The sequence below is a fragment of the Neltuma alba genome, unplaced genomic scaffold, assembly GCF_004799145.2.
Source record: "Neltuma alba isolate B1F8T4 unplaced genomic scaffold, ASM479914v2 tig00011426_pilon, whole genome shotgun sequence".
Taxonomy (NCBI): Eukaryota; Viridiplantae; Streptophyta; class Magnoliopsida; order Fabales; family Fabaceae; genus Neltuma; species Neltuma alba.
The window spans coordinates 94,287-105,281 of NW_021636109.1; the positions used below are offsets into that span (position 1 = coordinate 94,287).

Sequence of the window (10,995 nt, forward strand, 5' to 3'; positions counted from 1 at the left end):
TAGGAACAAGAAAACTAGTGACATGCACAAATGCCAACTTCAATAATTTTTCCTGGAAATTTTTGCACAAGTCTCAGCCCCATCTTGAAAGACCACAACCATTTTGAACACCACCTAACCCCAACCCAAAAAAGAGGCGCCTAAAGCATCGTCTTGGAGACTTTTTGTTCTCATAATCTGCAAGGAGCAAGGTATAAATTTGGAAAGAGAAAAAAAGTAGAGATGAATAAAAAATATTTTAAAAAAAAGGATTTTGTGCAAAATTATGTACTCTACTGTCACTTTCTCTCAATTTCCTCTGAATCCAGTTAGTTAGCAGTTACTCGATTGATAAAAACGACATTTGTTGTCCCTCTCATAATTGGTTGTTTTTTCTACTTGATATTGATTTCATCAGAGTAGTCAACTGTACTTGATACATACATAGAGCTCTTAACCCCCCACCTGGGAATGACACCGCTCTTCTTATATACGGCCACATTAAAATACTCAACACTTTCCGGTCTTAAATATAAAATTTATTTTATAATGTAAATTATATTACGAAATAAATCTTATATTTAAAACAAGAAGGACTATTTATTTTGTGTTTAATACAACTCCTAATATAGACTATGAAAGGCATACCCCATTATGCTTTAGGTCTTTTATTTATTCTTCTACACGGATTAGTTCCTCAAGATTTATAGTTTATACCCATTAGATTTAAATTGCCTCAGTCAGACCAAATTATAAGTTTACAAATCACAAATTTTAAAGGATTATATGTCAGTACAGATGCGTCGCAAGTTACAAATTTTGAGAGACTAATGCGTAGAAGAAACAAATCTGAAGAGTAATGTTTTTCGATCATCAATTTGTATATTTACTCTCAAAATGTCGATTCTGAAAATGTTGGGACCAAAAGGTCTACGCAGTTAATCAATGATGAGACATTTTAGGTTCTTGTCATTTCATTGAAACATTGTCTACAAGCTACCAGACTTGATCAGACAACACTTTAACCAGATTCAATGTTAAGTTCAATACCAAGTGACATATCGTTAACTGTCTGTGGTCCAAAGTAAGGTTCAGACGTGGATATTGAATAACCACAAAAGCTGGAAAACTTTTTCTAACATTGGTTAAGCATCAAACCCTTCATCTCCTCCTACCTATTTCCCAGCAGAATATCAGAAAATGCACCCCAACCCATCTTTTAAGGTGGGCTTTTGATTAATGAGAACATTTCACAACATTTTCATGTCTGCTTACTTGGTTTGTTAAATTTGCCTCCCGATGTGATTTCCATGTCATCATTCAATAGTTGTCATCTGCATCTAGAGTTGGTCGTGTTTAGATCAGCAGATCTATTTCTCAATCATGGGGTAATATTAAGTTTGTCCATAACTACTTGGCGAATGAAAATAATAATAATAATAATAAAACACCGCGGGGCATGCCCCTTAAGTATTTGCAATATCTAGTACATTGCTTAAAGCAGAGGTGCTAATAACAGATTAACAAATCCCAGTCTTCAGACAAGCTGAATTATGCTGGTTCAGATCGCAGGTCAAACATTATGCTTTCCATGCATTAAATATGATCTTTTCAATTTCACTCTTGATCTTGAGTTAGCAAGATATTAAAAAAACAAAGATAAGGTCTTATTTACAATTCATATTTGCAGCAATGCATTCGGGAACTCATTGTCAACTAAATTTTTTTCACAAACGGGGCTACATATAGAGAGAGTCTACATACGTGGATTCAGCAGCATCTATAATCATCTTGAACTGCAAAAGCAAATATGCTACAACAGGAAAAGAAGACTGTCTACAAACCTGGCCCTTGGCTTCTACCAGGAACCTGGTTGGATGGAACTCCTAGTTGCCGGCAAAATTGTCCATCCTGCTCCTCATTGTTACATAAAGGCACCTTGCGCTTTCGAGAAGTTGCCTCCAAGTTCTGGTATTCACCCTCTGAATTGCATCTTGTATAACTGCGGTCAAAGGTATTGAAACCTGTCTTTCTAGGATAAAAGCAAAACTCCTTATTTGTCTGCAAAGATAGATGACTATACTTGTTGACCTCCTGAGAACTCCTTAACCTAACACAACCAACATCTTCGGTTTCACATGCTGAGTTTTTGCCTCTGTTGGAACATGGCTGCAAACCCAGACCCAGTCTCAAAGTTAAATCACATTCTCTCTCAGGCGGTGTCCCCTGAATCTCCACAGAAGCTTCTTTTGCAGCACAGTTAAGAACAAGTTGAGATCTATTATGAGAGAGGTTTTGCAATAGACCAAAACTGGCCGGCTCAGGGATGGGAGTAATAATCGGTGTGCCAACAAATTTGGTCGGATGAAGTGTTTTCTGGGGTCATCTGTAGCCCGGGTTGTTTGGATTCATGCTGAGCTCCATAATACAGGGGATAAACAGAACCCAAATTCATAGATGGGTTATTTTCCATTGTCAATTGTTGGTGACGTGCAGCAGGAAAAGTATCTGAGAAAGGATAGTTACGTGAGCCCATCAACCAATGATTATGCAGGGCAAGCTTACTAGAATCCGATATGGGAAGTGCTGAAAAAGCAACATGGGATTTTGCTAAGTTTAACGGATTGCCAGACTGAATGGGTGAAAATTGAGGGCGTAGTTCCCCAACAGTCTTAGGAGATCCAGAAGCTTGTTCTTGCGTTCTAGGGGTTAGGTAAGTTCTGGGGTTATTATGCCTTTCGCTTCTTGAGGCTCTTACAGGTTTGCAGCCCAGGTTAAGTGCAGCTGAGAAGAAAACAAGTTCAGAATTTACTAATTTTTAGCCAATATTCGTTTTTCAAATGACAAGAGAATTTAACACAGCATAGTTCAAATTTAGATATAAACTGATTCAGCAAGTTCCAGAACTGGATCCAGAGAAATGTCAAGAAGGGGAACAACTAAATAATACCTTCAACACATGGAGGCAAAAGCTCTCCCGTTTCAGTACTCTCATCTCTCCGTATGATAGTGTTAATGGCATCATTCAAGCGCTCCGAAAGCGTATCAGGATTCAAATACTCTGCCTAAGCAGCAGATTATGAAAAATTCAGAGAAGGAGTATGCAATGCAGCAAAAGATCTAACAATCTGAACGCATTTTCTAAACATAAAACCTCGGAATTCGCTTTGGAGTACATGATTTCTTCTGCCTTAAGAACAACCGTAGGAAGCTTCTCCTGCCATTCCTTGTTCTTCTTAGTCGCAGAGCTGTGAGTCTCGTTGACGACCCTAATCAAACACGTGGTAGGCAATCAGCAAAATGCACAAACTTGAGCAGCTGAAACACACAAAAAATCAGAAAGCAACGAAAACGCAGACAACCCAGAACCTGAAAATCTGCTGAATGATGGAACCTCTCATGGGTTGGTGCCTCTCGCTGTGCCAAGCTCTCCTCACGCACTCGTAAGGTCGAGGGCCTGGCCTTGGCATCTTCAAAAGCACGAAACTTTCTCCTGAATATGGCAGAAACAAGGGCAAAATAACACAGTGCTATTGCTATGGGTGGTGGGTTTTGCAGGGTTTCTTCTCCTTTCTTGTTGCCCCTTTGGCTTTGTGTGTGTTGGCAATTTCATTCCCTAAATTGTAATGGGACTGTTTTGTTTGGGGGTAGGAGGAGTAACAAAAGAAAAAGAGTAGCTTTCTCATTCTTTTGTTTGTCTTCCCAAATAATTTAGTGAGTTTACCATAGTTTGATTTTGATGTTCAATTTCAATCTCTCCTTTTCTTTTCAGTGTGGGGTGGTAGAGAGAGAAAGAGAGATGAAGTGGGGGTTACTATCAAAAAGTACCTGGATAATAAAGTCCATTAAAGCCCTCTCTGCCCTGCCATGAGCAGTATGGTTACATGCATTTTATCTAATATTCGTACAACCCTAAAAGAAAATGACAAAACTCTCTCTCATATCACCTTCACTATAAAGCAGACCCTAGAGAATCCTGTTCACTCTCCTCCTTAAATATTCTTCTTCGTTACTATTAGCCTGATTTACCTTTTTCTTTATTTTTTCTGATTTTCTTATCCTCCTTCAAATTCTCTTCTTCACAGTCTGATGTGTTTCAAATTCCAGTGAACTGTTCCATTTCCTTGTGATGCTTCTTTTCTGATGTAGACATTCCTGTCGTTTCGTCTGTACAAGTCTCTTCACTCTTCTCAGCTCCATTTTGAAATCATCGCATTATGGGGTCTCGCCAGAATTGCCGCTTAAGGGATATAATACTGTGCTCTATTGATTCGGCATTTTTTTTTTGGCCTGATTGATTCTGCATTTGTTAGCTTGTCCATATTCATTTATCAAACTAACGGCTATGGATTTTTTTTTTTTGGATTACTCCATCCGGTATCCCAGGGAAATAGGCGTCTTTCAGCCGTGATAACGTTCCCAGACTAATCCGGATTCGGGGGCTTGCAAGGATCCATACGGACGGTGCCCCTGACTCCTTAGATGCTGCGTTCCCAAATCTCGAACCCGAGATCCGTGGTTAAACTAGGAGACCCAACCAGTCGACCTAACCCCGCGGGGTTAACAGCTATGGATTATTATTGTAGTTAACATATTAATATAAATCTTGAGCTTTTCTAATAAGATGGTATAAAATCCCACCTAATTTATTGATAAAACGTCAATATTTTTTTATATCAAGTGAGTTGGGTCTCGAAAGCCAAAACATTATCTCTCTAGACTCAAAGAATACTTATAGAAACACTTACAAGTCGCCTACTAATAAAATCCTTATGTTGACAAAAAGATTTAAACTCACGGTCTTATAAGTTATGAAGTGTATAAAACATTGATGTTAAACCATTATGATCAAAACTCACCAGCACGTTTGAGATTTGACGACAGTATTAAGGCCCAACATGCGAAATTATTTTCAAGCCCTTTCTTTCCTCCTTGTCTTCAAAGAAGGCTAATCAGATCATAAATTTGGGGAGAGATTTCCACAAAGGAAGATTAATTAATAATGAAGAAGAAATTTAATCCCAATCGGTTCAACTAATTGAGTCAACTTAGCGTAAACATATAACTACTTATAGTAATGGGCAACAAATCATGGTTAGTATCCCCTTGGAATATGCAGTAATTTGCTGGTCCTTGTGGGCACACTATGGTGTCTAGGTAAAAAGGAAAGGTGTGTGCATTCACACACATTATTAAAGAAGCTTGGTATAAAAATCAATATACTAGAACTAATCTTAACTCTTATATTATATTTAAGATAAGAGATAGTATTATAATTTTTAATAGGAGTTAGCTAACTAGTGTAAAGAGATTAGAAAACTAATTTAATTGTTTGTGAAAAAAACATGTTACTTTTATTAAATTACCTTTTTAACTATTTATAACGGTATTACTATCTTGATGATTTTCTTAATATGCAATCAATAAGAATAGTTTACAAAAAAAATTATAAATTTAACAAATAAAATGAATTTAACTCCTTTACTAATTATTATATTTAGAACTGAAGGGAATACAAAATTTAAATTAAGTCACATTACTCAAATTTTAATTAGTATGAATAACTGCTCTGATCCTATTCAATGCATGAAGAAAGATGTATACACTTTTCAGTTTTAGTAGAATAGATTACAGCGGCTTAAATGCAGAGTTTTGATGTTTGAATTATATGATTGAAGAAAATACCCTTGATGGGGAAAAGTTAGGCATAATTGAGAGTGTTGGGAGTACTGAAAATGGGATCACAATAAGAAAGCTATGGAGAAGAGAAGAATTTGAAGGTAGCCAGACTTTGACAGAGTACTGAGGCAGTGAGCTTGCAGCATCCAGCACTAGTTGCCCACTTTGTTGCAGCTAGCTAGTGGCTGCCCCCTACCTTAGCCCTTTTCCAATAATTTAAAACCAAACCCCTTTAGGTTTCCGTTTTCAAGTTTCATCTTTCTCTTTACTCTTTAGGTACCGTTCTCCCAACTCAATGTTTCATCACTAAAGTCATTCTCGTCACCTGCCCTTTGGTACTTTAGATTCTAAAGCTCCCCCCAAGTACAAAAGCCCTCCTCACCTTTATCCTACTACCCCCAACAATAAAAAGGAAGCAAAGATGAATATAGAGACATTATAGTATACTCTCACTCTTCCATATATCAGCCTAGCTAGGGATGGTTTCATAAAGCTTCTGGCTACTGATAGGAATGGTCTATATCAGTTAGCATTAAGTGTGCAGTGCTCTGTTATCAGCTACCAGCCTACCACCAAGTCTTGTACCCATTAATCCACCTCAATGCAAGTTTCCCACTATTCTTGCGTCCCATTCCACCCTGCACCGACAGTCTGCCACACCCTTCTCTTTTCCACCAAAGAGTCTGAACTCTGAAGTTGCTGGTAGGATTGAGCCCACCAGCTCTTATTTATAAAAGAACTTTCATGTTACCGGGATAGATGTGAACTTTAACCAGGTCTCATTACATGTGAGGTTGAACCCACAACTCCCTCTCCGCCCCTCTATTATTAGAAGGGCAAACGTTAACGACATAAATATAAATGGATTAGACTCAACCTTTTATCTGTCATAAGACCACAAGACATCAACTTGTTTCTCTTTGATAACAGAAATATGATGGATGGAATCTTAAAAGCAAATCCCATAATAAAAATTCAAATTGATAATCATAACGTGATATATCCACATCTCATAAATACAAAAATTAATCAAATAATTAAAATATGGTAAGGGATAAAGTTTAAAATACAAAAAAAAAAACACAAGTGAAAAGGAGGGGTAGTGGATGGAATTAATGGAGGCATTAAAGATGTCAAATCAAAGAAGGGGAAAAGAAAAATGTGGGAGGGAGTGAGGCAAGCAATGCATGGTACCAAACTTGTTTTGTATCATTAGTTTCATTTTCATGTATTTATGGTGGGGGTATTCCCACACCTCCTACCCACACATATACACCCTCCACACACCCCCCCCCCTCATATCTCCGTCACACTTACTTTAAGCCAGCTAGCTTGCTGCGACAATTTATTTGAGTCAGCACAGATCTCATTGTTCCAAAAAATGTTCATGAGAAATACTTTATACCGTAAACTAACTCTTATATTTAGAATCAGAAATAATATTTATAAATTTCCCATTCATGAAAATATCTCCTACCAACAATGGAATTTATAAATCAGACTAGTGCCGGCGCTTATGCTGTAATGAAATGGAGAAATAAATTACTTTAGTCACGAACCTTTTATATTAAAATTGAAATATAAAATTCATTCCTATGTATAAAATTAATTTAAGTTGTTAGATGCAACTATAGCATCGAAATATTGGATACATTATAAATAAAATCAAAATACTGAATCCACCTCAGAAATAAAATGTTGAGTGTTACTTTATCCTGAAATTAAAAAAAAAATCTGTTTTTCGAACGAGTTTTATGATGGCTATGTTCTATTAGTAAGCTTCGGTGGTGGAAATCAAATAGTGCCTTTATACATGCAAGGAGTATATGCAGGATTTTTCTTCATTATATCTGAAGGTTTTTATTTTGTCTGACTAAAAAATGTACGAGGTGATAAAACTTGAAGATTTTTTTTTTTTAACATATCACAAAAGAATTGGGGTCGTGGATTATACATTTTTAGAGGAAATTATATAGTATATGAATGGATTACGAGTTCACAAAACTCTCACACTCTGGAAGTTTTGCAAACTTGTTCCTTTTTCTTGTGTATGTGATGATGGAAGGGGATCACTTCGGTGGGGTAAGGTCCACCTCAGCAGCAGCAACAGCATTGTCCTCGTCGTCGTACATTTGGTCAAGAATGAGAATCAATCCCATGGCAAACGCAGCATCAAAGCCCGGCTGAAGGCTGGGCCAGAAAACATCCTTCCCCAACATGACATTCGTTGAGGGGTCCACCTTTCTCTTAATCTCAGCCACACATTCTCTCGATGTGTCATCTGACGACCTGCTGTAAATCTTACAGCACCGTTGGAATTAGGAACCTTCGATCTGATACTCCTCACTGGGATCACAGTAAAGTTGTACCGTCACGCTCGACCGTCCGATTAGAGAAGATCGATACATGCTGAATATTGGGTTTTGTTCCTCTGATTTCTCCCCTACGAATCCTTCCCACCGTTGACGCAGGCTTGGCTTCTGAATCCGTACCATGTCAACAAATTAAAATCGGTTGATATTATTGTTGGTCTTTTGATTTAATTTTAATTTTAGCCTCAATAATTTTAAATATTTGGTTTTGATCTTTATAACTTTATAAGAAAATGGGAATCAAAATTAAAACTCATAAAAAGTTCAAGAATCATTCATTAAATTTAGACTAAAAAAATTATATAACTATAAGGAGTAAAAGCAATGATTTGGAACAACAATGACCAAAACCAAAACTCAACTAATTATAAAAACTAACATTAACCTTATAAAAGTGTATACACTCTTCAGCATTAAGTACGTGAAGTAGTGCATATAACACCGTGTGTTGAATAAAATCGACAAATTAATTAGTCATCTTAATTATAATTGATTAATTATGCAACTTGTTAAATTTGTTATATTGTATACTAATAAACATGAACTTCTATATACACTAATTTATTGTTACCTGAATGAATTATATAAGAAAGAGCAAACTCTTAATATAAAGTACTAATTTATGGCTAATACAAAAAAGAAAAAGAAAAGGAGAAATATTGAATACAAATTCCATAATTAAAAAAACTCCCTTGAACTGTTGATGGTCAATTCCATAAACTAATCATATACATGATGATATAAACCATAATTTCAATTTAATATTGTCCACTCAAAAGTGGTGTTAGGTACTACCTCCGGTCCTAATTATAAGACCCCGTTCATAGTCTATGAACGGGGTCTTATAATTAAGACCGGAGGTAGTATTAAACATGCCCACGTCACTAATCAATCAACTTCATGCATGTATGGATGACTGGATGAGCATATATCCTTCACTGTTCCCTTTTATGCTTAAATATTCTTTAGCAGATATATTTGCACTACCTTAATCTTCTTATTTGACAGTTTAATTAAATTCCATATGAATGAAGGAATAATGAAGAATTATATGCGAACTAATTAATTAATTCGTGAATATATATAAATAAGAGAAATTAGGGAAGAAATTAAGAAAAACGGAGGGAGCTGCATACCTTACGGAGGAGGGTGACGAAGCAGGTTCCAGAGGCATCCATGAGAAGAAGGTGGTCGTTTTCAAACGTCTTTGGTGTCGATAACTCCTCCTTTCTGCAGGCAGATTGTTCTGGAAGACAGGCAACATCCTTGAGGCTCTTCTCATGCCTGCTTCTTTCCTTTGATTTCGTGGACTAGGACTGTTGATTCCTAGAATTTTCTCTCAGGCTTCGGCCTGCCTTTGTAATCCAAAAAAAAAAGAAAGAAGAAGGTGGTCGTTTTGGCCAGGATGAGGACCGTAAGAGTCGAAACGGAAGAGAAGGTTGCCGTTTTGATCGTAGGCGACGAAACCGTCCCCGACGAACAACAACGACGTTTTGTGAACAGTGAGCTGCGTTTCGTGTTCGAAGTGAACTTTGTCGTCTACTATCGCCACCCTCTTCCTCATCTTCCTCTCGCTTCTCTTCTATTCTCTATTTCTCTTCTCCCAGGAGCTGTACTTTCTCTGTCTAATATTTCTTTCAACTTACTTGTCTGTATAATTAATTAATTAATTAATACTACATCCTGTTCTTAATATAAGACTTTATTTGATTTTTATTTTAATTCTCAATATAAGATCTTGATCCACTTTATTTATCATATTTATGTTTTTTTTTCTTTTCAAAATAATCCTTCTAATTAATAATAGTAATTCTAGCAACTGCACTTGATTAGTAAAGATATTTTAAGAAAGATAATACATATATATTATAAATAACTAATTTTATTTATTTTTTAATCTATTCATATTAATCAACTAGTTTTTATAATCAGGAGGTAGGATTAAATATGACTTGCCACCACAAGATATTGTTTCCGAGTTCCATCAATTAACCAAGTGGGCCTTCTTTGTCTTTCAGCGTTAAGGCCCCCCTCTGTGTTTACATATGAAACACTTTCAGATATTGATTGATTTCCTGTCCAAACAACCCCCAAAATGGGAGGCACATACTTTTATTATATGCATGGATGTTTGGGTTAACTTTTTCTATGTAATTTTATACTCTTCAAATTTTTAATATAAAATTTAATTAATTAATTTGAGTAGATCTTAAATACCAGAGAAGTATTATTTATAAAGAACTAAATGAAATGCATTTTCGAAAAATTATTTTAAAAGATTATACTTATAAATCAATTATTTTAAATAATGCATGTGTGAGAAATAATGATAATCAGATTGGATGGTGATGGGCACATAACTTGTTTGAAACCCCAAAATAAGACTTCCAAACACAAAAGTATTCTTTAAATAAATTATTGTGTCGAAATGTGCGGATGAAACCGATTATGGTGAAAACAGGTTACTAAATTGAAATTTGATCCAACTCAAATTTAAATTAATTAATACTACCTCCGGTCCTTAATATAAAACTTTTTTTTACTTTTATTTTGATTCTAAATATAAAACCCCAATCCACTTTGTCTCTTATATTTATATATTTTTTTTCAAAATAATACTTCTAACAATGATAGTTCTAGCCAATACACTTGATTAATAAGGATATTTTGAAAAAAAACAACACCTATTTGTTACAAATAACTAATTTAACTTCTTTTCTTAATCTCCTTAAGTTAGTCAACTAGCTCTTATAATTAGGATCAAAGGTAGTATGTCATACCAAATACAAATATAATAATATAATATAGCTTAGTGTTGAAGGAAATGTTGAATATCCAGTAAGTATTTGAGCATTATATAATCAAATATGAACCGTTTATTTATATGACATGACTTTACCAATTTATATTTTCTTTCATAGTTGATTCACAATAATAACCATCTCTGAAACCCATGCACTGCACT

At 35.5% G+C, this 10,995-nt stretch overlaps 2 pseudogenes; both read right to left on the bottom strand.

The window, feature by feature from the left end:
• Positions 1 to 19: 19 nt before the first annotated feature.
• Positions 20 to 3,840, bottom strand: LOC114713452 (uncharacterized; annotated as a pseudogene).
• Positions 3,841 to 7,660: 3,820 nt separating this feature from the next.
• LOC114713436 (protein LURP-one-related 5-like) lies at positions 7,661 to 9,614 on the bottom strand (annotated as a pseudogene).
• Positions 9,615 to 10,995: the final 1,381 nt, after the last annotated feature.